The 13,798-nt window shown below is 33.4% G+C and overlaps 1 protein-coding gene across 3 annotated transcripts in view; it reads right to left on the bottom strand.

The window, feature by feature from the left end:
* The window catches only part of THSD7B (thrombospondin type 1 domain containing 7B), an 865,484-nt gene that overhangs the window by 564,397 nt on the left and 287,289 nt on the right, over positions 1 to 13,798 (bottom strand). The window lies entirely within an intron of this gene.

The following is a 13,798-nucleotide window of genomic DNA, read 5'->3' as shown; positions in this document are numbered from 1 at the left end:
AAAGAAACTGGGACCCAAATCAACAATTTGGACCAGAAGAAATAAATACACATTCACCCAGAACAGAATGAAGACACAAGAATTCAAAAAAATGAGGAGAGGCTTAGAAGCCTCCAGGACAACTTTAAATGTTCTAACATCCAAGTCATAGGGGTGCTAGAAAGAGAAGAGGAAGAGTAAGAAATTGGAAGATCATATGAAAAAATAATGAAGGAGAATTTTGTAATCTATCAAAGGAAATAGACTTCCAGGGAGTCCAGGAAGCTCAGAGAGTCCCAAAGAAGTTGGACCCAAGGAAGCACACACCAAGGCACATCATAATCACATTACCCAATATTAAAGATAAAGAGAGAATCTTAAAAGCAGCAAGAGAAAAGGAAACAGTTACCTACAAAGGAATTCCACAAGACTGTCAGCTAATTTCTCAAAAGAAGCCTTACAGGCAAGAAGGGGCTGGAGAGAAGTATTCCAAGTCATGAAAGGCAAGGACCTACATCCAAGATTACTCTATCCAGCAAAGCTATCATTTAGAATGGAAGGGCAGACAAAGTGCTTCCCAGATAAGGTCAAGTTCAAGTTCATCATAACCAAGCCCTTATTATATGAACTGTTAAAGGGACTTATCTAAGGAAAATATGATGATCAAAACTATGAACAGTAAAATGACAACAAACTCACTACTATCAACAACTGAACATTAAAAAACAACAAAAAACAAACTAAGCCAACAACTAGAACAGGAACAGAATCACGTAAATGGAGATCACCTGGAGGATTATCAGCAGGGAAAGAGAGGGAGGGGTTAGGAGAAAAGGTACAGGGAATGAGTAGCATAAATGGTAGGTATAAAATAGACAGGGGGAGGTTAAGAACAATATAGGAAATGGAGAAGCCAAAGAAGTTATATGTATGACCCATGGACATGAGCCAAGGGGGGTGGGGATGTGGGTGGGAAGGGGTGTGCAAGGTGGAGGGTAATAAAGGAGGACAATTGAAAAGCTGTAATAACATAATCAATATAATACATAAAAAAATAAAATCTAGGGGTGGGGTGGAGGGATGGGGAGAAAATGCAGACAACTATAATTGAATAAGAATAAAAAAATTTAAATAAAATAAAACCTAAAAAATAAAATATATAAAACAAACAAAAACAAAACAAAATGTCTTCCTTAACTGGAAATTAAAACATCTTGTATTAACAACTCTTGGGTTAAAGGGAAATCATAATAAGAACTTACAGATTTTTTTAAATAAAATGATAATAAAATCACTACATGTTAAGAATCTGTGGGACCTGTTCAAGGTAGTGATCAGATAAAAACTGATATCCCTAAACCTTTATGTCAATGCAAATAAAGATAAATTAATTACATACTACCCCAAATAATCTACATATTTAACCTAAAACCTATCAAAATTCCAGTAGCATTTTTTGAAGAAATAACCCTAATATTCGTATGAAACCACCAAAGACCCCAAATAGCCAAAGGAATGTTGAGAAAGAACTAAGCTAGAGTCATCATGCTCCTTGATTTCATACTATACTACAAAGCTATACTAATCAAAACAGTATGGTAATGGATAAAAACATACACATGGATTAAAGCAACAGAATAGAGAGCCCAGAAATAAACCCATGGATATTTCATCAATTCATTTATGACAACAGATCTAAGAACACATAAAGGGAAAAGGACAGCTTCTTCAGTAAGTGATGTTAGGAAAACTGAACAGTCACATACAATAGAATGGGACTGGACTACTGTTTTATATACTACACAAAAATCTGCTCTGAATGAATTAAAGACTTCAATGTAAGACCTTGAACTATAAAACTCCTAAAAAAAAACATAGGCTATAATCTTCTTGACATAGGTCTTGACAATGATTTTTTTGATTTGACACCAAAAGCAAAGAAAACAAAAGTAAAAGTAAACTAATGGGATTACATCAAACTTCTTATGTGGAGAAAAGTAAATAATCAACAAAATAAAGGCAGCTTATCAAAAGGGAGAAAATATTGTCAAATCATATATTCAATAAGTTCAGTAAGGGTTTAATATCCAAAATATGAAAAGAACTCATGAAATCAATAGCAAAAAACCAAACATTCAGTTGGCCAACAGATACATGAAAAGATGCTCAATGTCACTAATCATCAGGGAAATGCAAATCAAAATCACAATGAGATACCACCTCATACCTGTTTGAATGGCTATCATCAAAAAGACAAGAAACAACAAGTGTTGGAGAGGATATGGAGAAAATGGATCCCTAGTGCAATATTGGTGGGAATGTAAAATGGTGCAGCCACTATGGAAAACAGTATGGAGTTTCCTCAAAAAAATGAAAATTAGAACAATCACATGATCCACCAATTCCAATTTTGGATATTTGTTCAAAGAAAAGAAAAACACTACTTAAAAAATATATGAGGTCTGTCTAGAAAATGTCCGACCATTGTTAATATAATGAGAATGGTTTGTGTGACATCTCTGTGACCTGGCAGCCAGGGAGAGTGGACTGGGATGCACATGCGTGAACAATAAGGACTTCACTATATTAGTCAGTGGGGGCGGTAGACACCACTGAATGAGCATGTGTTGAGTGACAGTCGCATTCAAAATGACTGAGTGAGTAGAGCAAGAAATCTGCATAATATTTTGCATTAAGCTTTTAAATTCTTCCATGTAAACTATTCAGATGAATGTGCCAGTTCATGCATCAGGTCTCGTGCAGTGTTTTGGTGAATCATTAAACCCAGGTGATTCAACCCACCTACACCCCAGATTTGGCACCCAGGGACTTCTGGCTTTTCCCAAAACTAAAATCACCTTTGAAAGGGAAGAGGCTTCTGACCATCAGTGAGATTCAGGAAAATAAGATGGGGCAGCTGACGGCGATTAGGAGAACTGTGTGAGGTCCCAAGGTGCCTACTTTGAAGAGGACTGAGGCATCACTGTCCTATGTACGATGTTTCTTGGGTCTTTATATCTTCAATAAATGTCCTATTTTTCATATTACATGGCTGGATACCTTTTGGACAGACATTGTATTGCATACCCATGTTCATTGCATCATTAATTATAGTAGCAAGGCCATGGAAACAACCTGTGCCCACTTACAAATAAATGATGAATAAAATGTGGTATATGTACAATTACCATATACAAGAACAGTATAAGTTGAGCAAAGATTCGAGACAATTTTTGCATAACAAAAATCCCCATAAGCAAAGTCAAAACACAAACTGCCAGCTGAGATACAACATGAGAAGATGCACGAGAGATACAGGGCTAATATCCCTAACTCCAAAGATTTAAAAATGAGAGAAGAGACAAAACTTCCTTCAGGAATACAGGCAAACAAGATAAACAGACAATTCATCAAATGATCTGTAACTATGGACCCTAGGTATATGGGTAAATGTCCAAATTCATACATATAATATAAATAGAAATTAAAACTATTATGATACCATTTCTCATATTTGGTTGGCGAAAAATGCAAAAGCTAGCAGAACACTCTTAGTAAGGTTTTGTATGGCAATGCAATATTGCATCGCTCCCATGAATGAGAATTTGGCAATATCTAACAAAATTTGTATGCATTATTCTTTACTGAGCAATCACATCTCCTAGAATTTATCCTGAAGATACAATTGCAACAACATGCAAATTACGAGCAAAAGGTTATTCACTACAGAATTATTTGTAATTGAAAAATGTTGGAAACTACCTATATGCCCAAGCAGGAGTTTGTTTAAGTAAGCTGTGCCATACACATTCAATGAAGTACTATGCAAATGTACAAAAGGAGAAAGGAAGACCTTAAACAACTGATATGGAGTAGTTTCTAGGAGACAATATTAAGTAAAAAATGCTGAAGAGATTATGTTACTATGTTACCCTTCATGAAAGAAAAAAAGTTAAAATGAGAAAATATAAAGAAACATAGAAAATAAACTGAAAAACAAAAATGTTTATTGCTACAAGGGGCAGGCAGAAGATATAAAATGAGGTATTTAGGAGCAAGTAACACTTCTTTAAATCTGACTTTTTGTATAATATTGACTTCTAGAAACATATTAATGTTTAATATATTTTTTAAAAATTAATGATAAGAAAAGGAAACTAAAATCTAAGCTGAAAAAATTGGGAAAAAAAAGAAAAAGAAAAAATGCTCCATTCCTAACAATACAACAAAGATGACAAAATATTCTCTAACATTTTCATAAAACAAATTATGAAAACTTTTTAGTATGTGGTCTGCATTTGTTTATATTTTGGTAGGGATAAGAACAGAAAATTTCTTTCCATTTCTACTTTGGTAACAAAGTAACAATAATATTTGAGCTTTAGCAAGGATGTTTCTTTTACAGAGTTAAAATTTATTAGCCTTCAGGAACTCCTTTCAGGGTAAATCACTCTAGTGGCCTGAGAATTTAAGGTACGTTTCACTTGTACCAAATGATCACAGGTCTTAAAAGATTGCCAGTGCCAAATGTTCTCCTATGTTAAAATAAGAATAAAATCCATAAAATTTACCTGAATTTCATTCACACAAACAATAAATGGAATGCCTTTCATACTCATATAAATTGACTGACTGCCCAGTCTACAGATCAGATTTTATAATTCAGATCTACTTGTACTTTAAAAAACGAAGTGCAAAAAACTGAATATAGAAGACTACTTCATTTTATTATTTTAAGGTATTATCAAAATGCAATAACAATATGACTGATATCTCAGAAAGAATGATGTATAGGCTGTAGAAAAGCTACTTTATTTTTTTAAAGATTTTATTTATTTTTTAGGGAGAAAGAGAGGGAGAAAAATATCAATGTGTGATTGCCTCTTGCATGCCCCCCCTGCCCCAGGGACCTGGCCCACAACCGAGGCGTGTGCCCTGGCTGGAATTCTAACAAGTGACCCTTTGATTCAAAGGCCAGCACTCAATCCACTGAGCCACACCAGCCAGGGCTAGAAAAGCTACTTTAAAATGTAATAATAGGATCTCAGAAAAACTCCTGTTAAAAATAAAAGAGGAAAAAATAGGATATGCAATGAGACAATCAAAACCAAAAGATCTTTAAATCCAATAGATAAATCAATGATTAGGGAGCAGAATGGCACCAAGAATAATACAACTGTCTACCACACTGTAAATATAACTTGAAGGGACAATTGCTTGAGGTGATTATCAAAAGTTACAGTAATCAATGGGACAGTGAGTAAAGGGCATTAATTAAAGCTCCGCGGTGTCCTAGATTGATAACGTGATTTCCCAGGAAGGCACCAGGAGGAGCTTTCATTATGGAGGTAAAGGCAGGGTACTCCTATTATAAATGAAATGATAAACAGCCATTGCCATAATCAAGAAAGAGAAAACAAAATGCCACTGGTCCCCACAGCCTCACAGAGTACACCAAAAGGAAAGTGATCTAATGATAGATACAAGAGCAAAAGGAATCCACACTTGAGGACATTTTTTAATGATTAAGGGAAACTTCAAGTTCGTCCTAGTAGTCAAAAGACACACAAAAATAACAATGCTGTCCTGAATGCATCAGAGCCGCACACACAACATGTGCTTTTCAGAGATACCTGTAGCCTTTTTAGCAAAAGCCTTGACTGACTATGCCCACATAGTTCATCAGGCTGGACAGAAATGAGACGCCTGTGTAAACGACACGGCCTCACAGATGTCGAGAGTAATTTTGTTTGTTTGTTTACTTCAGTGGAAGATAAATAGAAATGTTCCTATTGAACACTATACTTTCCTAGTAACCTAATCATGTCAAGATAGTGTGTGAGTAATTTCATAATGCTTTGATGACTGAATGAAATGAATAGTATAGATTTTATGACAACCATATAAGAAAAAAATAGTTGTTTGGATTCAATATGCTGCCTAGAACTCAAAGAAAACATGGTGATTTTTTGGCTTCCATTTCAGCTTGGAAGGTGTTGCTGCAGTTCTCACAAAAACAACAAAAAAGCCCAAACTGAAAAGTAACAACTTTTTTTAGATCTCTCAGAAAATTTTAATCATAGGGCAGATGCCTGCCCTCAAAATTGGAGAAACAGACAGGTGGATGCAGAGAATCGCACATGACTGGAGGAGCAGCCCAGGGGAAGAAACTGCCACAGGAACCAGTACCAGTATGGGAAGAGTTAAACTGTGATTGACAAATTGCTGGTAGACAAGCATTTTAGTGAAAAACTGGGTAGGAGGGTCCTGGTAGACATCCCACTTTCCATGAGTATCACCTCACAGGTTCACACAATGAAGAGAAAAACCTCCCCATGCTTCCAGCAGGGAAGGGGGAAATTAGCCATTTTGAAATGTACCTGGAGAATTCTTCTTAAAAAGGCCTGCCCTCCAACTATTTAACAAAAACCTAATCAACTGGGATTTTACCACAGAGTAAGTGATCTGGGGAAAAAGAAAATACCCAATTCCAGCCCCCTCTAGCCTTTCTGTATTATGTAAGGTGTGGGGTGGGGGAGGGAACTAAAAAGTATGTGTGAAGGCCATATCCCAGGGCACAGGTTCAATAAAAGATTAAGATCTAATCACAGGACTATAAAAACGCTACTCCTCTCCTTAAAACTTAGCGTATTATCAATTAGGCTTCGTGTAATAACTGGGAATTACAACAGAAAGAGCTGCATGTCCCAGGCCTTATTTAGGAAGAATTCCCTAAGGAAACCCAAAGACACTAAGGAAGAAAAAATAAAGAAAAAAAGAAGAATATCAGAGAAATATTTAATATCTTAGCCTTAACACCTATAGCTACAGCAAACATAGCCTAACCCTAGGCATATAAAAACCCCACACTAACAAGCCTATCTCTCTCAGTTAAAGCACACAATTTGAAAAGACAGAGGAAGCATCAAATTCAGACTAAGATACAGCAGAAATTTTGGTACTATCACACGAGAAAATTTTTAAAAGGTATGATTAATATGCTAACAGCTCTAATATAAAAAAAAAAGACATGGTGCAACCAAAGATGGGTATTATGAGTAGAGAGATCTAAATTCTATGAAAGAATCAAAAGAAATCATAGAAATCAAAACACTGAAACAGAAATGAAAAATGTCCTTTGATGGTCTGATAAATGGACTGGAAAGAGCCAAGTTTATTGGCTTAAAACTGAGCTTAAAAAACATGTCAATAGAAACTTCCAAAACTAAAATGTACAGGAAAAAAATTAAAAAGACATAACAGAATACCTAAGAACTATAAGACAATTGCGAATGATGTAACATATAATGGGAATACCAGAAGAAATGTTTGAAATAATTATAAGTAGGAATTTTCCAAAATTCATGACAGACAACCAAACCACAAATCCAGAAAGCTCAGGGAACACCAAGCACAGGATAAAAAATAACATAACATAGCACAGTATAACATAACTTAAAATAAAATAAAATTTAAAAAAACTATACCTGGGTATCCTATATTCAAACTGCACTAAATGAAAACCAAAGAGAAAAATCTTAAAAGGAGCTGGGGAAAGGGTGAGTGGTGGGAAAACACTTTATGTATAAAAGAGAAAGGATAAGAGTTATATCAGATTTCTTTTCAGAAACCATTCAAGCAAAAAGTAAGTAGAGTGTTGAATTAAAAAAACCCCACAAACTGGAATTCCAGTGATAGTATGTTTTAAAGATTTAAAATTTTAAAATTGTATTTTAAATGTAGAGAAATAATGACTTTCTCAAAAAAAAAATTGAGGGAATTTGCCTTGCAAGAAATGTTGAGAAGGTCTTCAAAGAAAAGAAAACAATACATTTAGGTCAGAAACTTAGATTTACATAGAGAAGGCCTATTGAGGAATAAATGAAGGTAAAATAAACTATTTTATTTTATTCATAATTGATCTAATAATAATAATTTCTTCAAAATTATAATAACAGCGTATTCAGTGACTTATGATTTTGGGTTAGTGAAACTAATACCACAGTGTTGTAAGTTTTGGGAACAAAAGACTAGGAATACTCTGCTATAAGGTACTTGTGCTACATGTGAAATATTACAGTGTTATTTGAAAGTGGACTTGGACTACTTGTAAATTTACATTGTAAACTCTAAGGCAACCATTGAAAAAGGTTAAAAAAAGTGTAATTGATATGCTAAAAGAGGAGACAAAATGATATAATATAAAATGTTCAATTAAAAAATATGAACATCAGAAGTTAATAATGAAACAAAAAATAAAGGCAATGAATTGGCAAACAACAGTAAATGTGGAGGATATTAATCCAATTAATATCAATAATCATTTCAAAGGTCAATGACACAAATATGTCAGTTAAGGGACTGAGACTGTCAGAGTAAATAAACAAGATCCAATTTTATGTTATGTACAATATTCTCTCACTAAATACAAAGACACACAGATTAAGAAATAAAGGGATAGAAAAAGATATACCATGCGAACAGTAATCAAAAGAAAGCAGGAGTAGTTATATTAATTCCAGACAAAGCAGGTTGCAAAGCAAGAAAAATTATCAGGCATAAAAAGAGGTATTAAGTAACAATAAAATGGTCAATTCTCCAAAAAGACATAGAAATCCTTGAATATGTATATTCCTAACAACAGATAGAACTGCAAGGAGGAACAGATGATTCCACTGTTATAGCTGGAAACTTCAACAGTCCTTTACTGGTAATGGACAGATCCAACAGGCAGATAATCAGTAAGGACATAGCTGAACTAAACAACACAATTAATCAAGTGGATGTAATTGACATTTATAGAATACTTCACCCAACAAAGAAGAATGCACATTCTCTCAAGCTTACACAGAACATTCACCAAGGCAGACCACATTTCTGGGCTATAAATCACTCCTTAACAAATCTAAAAGAATAGAAATCAAACAAAGTATGCTCTCAGGGCAACGTGGAATTAAACTACAAATAAATAATGGAAATATGGCTGGAGAACACCCAAAACACTTGAAGTTTAAACAACACACTTTTAAATAGTACATAGACCAGAGAAAACATATCAAAAAATTAAACAATATTTTGAACTAAACCAAAAATAAAATTTGTGGAATGCAATAAAAGCAGCGCTAAGAGGAAAACGTGTGGCATTCAATTTTTATATTAGAAAAGAATATACATCTAAAATCAATAACCTAAACTTCCTTTTGGAAACTAGAGAAACAACAGCAAATTCAATTCAAAGTAGGAGGAATTAAATAACAAAATTTAGAGCTGAAATCTATAAAATTGGAAACAGAAAATAAATTTAAAAAATAAATGAAATCAAAAGCTGGTTCTTTGAAAAGTTCAATAAAATTGATGAACCTCTGGATAGGTTAACTAAGTAAAAAAAGAGAGAGAAGATACAAAGTATTAACATCAGTAATGAAAGAGGAGTCATCATTAATGATCCATCGGACATTAGGATAATAAAGGAATATTATAAACAAGTCTATGCCCACAAATTTGATAATTTAGGTGAATGAATAAATTCCTTAAATGACACACTCTGCTAAAACTCACAAAAGGAGAAATCTATAATCTGGATAGATCTATATTTATTAAATAAATTGAATCAATAATTAATAACATGTCAAAACATAAAGCACCAGGACCAGATGGGTTCCCTGTTAAGTTCCACCAAACATTCAAGAAAAAAAAATCCCAATTCTCTACAACCTATTTCAGAAAATAAAAGCAGAGGACATACTTCCCAATTCATTCCCTGAGGCCAGCATTTCTCTAATGCCAACACTGAACAAAGACATTGTAAGGAAGGAAAATTAAGGCTGATATGTCTCATGAGCATGTTTGCAAAAGTTACCAACAAAATATTAGCAAATAATATCCAAGAATATATGTTAAAAAATACATCTCACCCAAGAAGGGTAGCTCAGTTAGTTAGATCATCACACCAATATGGCAAGGTTGTAGGTTCAAACCACATTCAGGGTACATACAAGAATTAACCAATTAATGCATAAATAAGTGAAACAACAAATCAGTCTTTCTTTCTTTCTCTCTCTCTGCCCACACACTAAAATCAATAAGTAAAAAAATATATAATATGCCCTGGCTGGTGTGGCTCAGTGAATTGAGCTCGGGCTGTGAACTAAAGGGTCACCAGTTTGATTCCCAGTCAGAGCACACACCTGGGTTACAGGCCAGGCCCCCAGTAGGGGGCACTTATATATATTTATATATATATAAATAAAATCAAGCAAGAGTGATTTATTCCAGGTATGCAAAGCTTGTTCAACATTCAAAAATCAACTAATACAATCTATCATATCAACAGACTAAAGAAAAAAAAATCATGGCCTGGACAGATGACTCAGTTGGTTGGAGCATTGTCCTCTACTCCCAAAGGTTGCGGGTTTGATTACTGGTCAGGGCACTTCCCTAGGTTGGAGGTTCAATCCTAGATTGGGAATTATACAGGAGGCAACCAATAAATGTTTCTGTCTCACATCACTGTTTCTCTCACTCTCACTTTCTCTCTCTCTCTCTCCCACCCCCCTCTCTCCCTCCCTCCCCCATTCCTCCCTCTTTTTCTCTAAAATCAATAAACATATCCTAGGCATCCTCAGGTGAGATTTTTTTTAAATCATATAATCCTATCTAAACATACACAAAAAAGCATTTGACAAAAACTAACACCTATGCATGATAAAAATTATCAGCAAACTAGGAATAGAGGGTGACTTTTTCAACTGGATAAAGAATATCTATAAAAATCTACAGTTAACATCACATTTAATCGTGCAAAAATAGATGCTTTCTTGTTAAGATTAGGAACAGACACTCCTATTTTATATCATAATGGAAGTCCTAGATAATGCAATAAGACAAGAAAATGAAATAAAAGGCATAGAGATTGTAAAGGAAGAAATGAAATTGTTTGTATATGATATAGTTGTCTACACAGATAATCCCAAAGAATCAGCAATAATAACCACAACAATGAAAAACCTCCTAAAATTAATAAGTAATTATAATAAGATTGCAGGATACAGGATTAATATACAAAAGTCAACTGTTATCTTGTATAAAAGCAATGAAAACATAGAGTGTGAAATTAAAAACACAATACATTTATATTAGCACCAAAAGTACATGAAACACTTAAGTATCAATCTAACAAAATATGGACAAGATCTATATGAAAAAAGTATAAAACTCTGATGAAAAAAATCAAAGAAACTTCAAATAAATAAAAAGAGCTAGTCCATTTACATAAATAAGAAGGTTAAATATTATCAAGATGTTAGTTCTTCCCAGATTGATCTATACAATACAAGAAAATTACTTTGTGGATATGGACAAAATGATTCTAAAGTTTCTATGAAAAGACTTAAGACCCAGAACAGTCAACACAATACTAAAAAAAAACTTAGAGGACTGACACTACCCAACTTCAAGACTTCCAATAAAGTTTTAGTATTTAAGACAGTGTGTAACTGGCAAGGAATATATAAATGGATCAATGCAATAAAGGTAGTCTTAAAATATATCCATACAAATAGAGTCGACTTATCTTTCACAAAGGATCAAGGAAATTTAATAGAGAAAGGATAATCTTTTTCAACAAATGGTGATAGAAAAAAAATGGGGGATCAAGAACTTACACCTCTCAGAAAAATTCACTCAAAGTAGATCATAAACCTAAGAGTAAAATATAAAACTTTTATAAAATAAAATAAGAAAAAATATAGTTGATGTTGTTTTTGGTGATTTCTTTTTAGATTTAACACCAAAGAAAGATCCATCAGAAGTATTGATAAAGTGGACTTCATTAAACTAAAAAACTTCTTTGTAAAAGACATTGTTAAGAGAATAAAAAGATAGGTCAGAAATTGGAAGATATTTTCAAAACGCATACTTGATAAGGGCTGGTATTCAAACTATCCAAAAAAAAAAAAAAACCTCTTAAAACTCAACAATAAGGAAAAATTCTACAACTCAATAAATAGGCAAAAGGTCTAAAGAGACACCTCACCAAAAGATTTGGCATCTTTTCAGATTCCAAATAAGCATTAAAAAAGATAGTGAACACCATATATTAAGGAATTGCAAATTAAAACAACAGGGTACCATTACTTATCTATTAAAATGGCTAAAACCCAAGTCATTGAGAAGAGCAAATCTGGTCAGATGTGAAGAAGTTGAAATTCTCATTCGTTGCTGTTGGGGCTGAAAAATTACGCAGCCACATTGAAAGATATTTTGGCAATTTGCTACAAACTAAACATATACTTACTATAATACTACCCATGAATTGTGCTGATTGGTATTTGCCTAAATGCACTGAAAACATGTGTTCACATAAAAATTTGCACATGAATGTTTATGGTAGCATTATATATAATTACCAAAACTTGGAAGTAACCAAGATGCCCTGCAATAGGTGAATGGATAAATAAACTGTGCTACATCCAGACAATGGAATACTCAGTAATAAAAAGAACTGAGCTATCAAGCCCTGAACAGACATGGAGGAACCTTACATGTATATTGCTAAGTAATGCCATATACTGCATCAATCCAATTCTATGACATTCTGGAAAAGGGAAAACTATGGAGACAGTAAACGATCATTTGTTAACAGGGCTGCAGGAAGAAAAAGAGGAAGATTAACAGATGGACTAGAGGAGATTTTTAGGGCAGTGAAACTATTAGGCATGATACAGCAATGATGGATACATATCATACATTCGTACAAACCCATAGAATGTATAACACAACAGTGAACTCTAAAGTACTATGGCCTACAATAATGTATCGATACTGGTTCTTCCATTGTAACACATACTACACTAATGCAAGGTGTGTGTGTGACAAGCTGTAGTGCGGAGGGGAGTGGTAAGAAGGTATATGGGAACTGTATTTTCCACTCACTTTCTCAGTAAATATAAAACTGCTCTAAAAATAAAGTCTATTAATATTTGTAAAAGAACGTAATATAAATGAACAAAGTAAAAATGAAAATATTCTGTGTGATAATCTAATGTGGAATATAAAGAAAACAATGTTTTTATAGAATTCCACATCCATATTCAAACAATAATCACCCAAATTATCTGCTTAATCTTGTGGGCTTCATAGAGGCAGTCAATAAAAAGGCAGAAAATCACTTTTCAATGGACTTGAAAACTATATATGGCATAAATCAGAATGAAGCATCAAAGATAAAATATGCTCACTTGTGAAGTCAATTAAAAAAAAAAAATCATCGCATTACTTCTTCTTGAATTGCAGAGGTAGCCTTTTGAGGCTCTCCCAGGCGGCTGTGGATCCCGAGAAAACAGTAACTGATGATAATAATTAATTCTACAGATGAGTGTTTCATCGTTTGGTAATTTAAATACTATTGAAAGGCATCTTAATTTGGAAGAAACTTGGCAATATACCAGAGCTTTCATTTAAGATTTTCTGGGGAAAATTAAACAAATATTACTTTCAACATAGTTCTCTGGGCTTATGTCATGATGCATTATAATAGAATTTAAAGTAAAACAATTACAAATAATTTTGAAACCTAAACTATTGCTTTGAAAAGTTTTCAGTTATTCCTTCTGTAGGTTGTAGTTCTAATTCTTGCTGTTCAGGTTAATATTTTATCAAATCAATGCCAAAGAAAGCAGTCTTAGATTAACTATTGATATTATTCAATATCACTACTGTAAAAAATCTATATCTCAAATATAAAAAAATCTTCTTAATCATGAAAACAAAACTAAACAAACAAAAGATAAGTTTAAGAAACAAATATTATGAAAAGTGA

The sequence above is a fragment of the Desmodus rotundus genome, chromosome 2, assembly GCF_022682495.2.
Source record: "Desmodus rotundus isolate HL8 chromosome 2, HLdesRot8A.1, whole genome shotgun sequence".
Classification (NCBI taxonomy): domain Eukaryota; kingdom Metazoa; phylum Chordata; class Mammalia; order Chiroptera; family Phyllostomidae; genus Desmodus; species Desmodus rotundus.
This window is presented reverse-complemented; position numbering and strand designations above follow the sequence as displayed.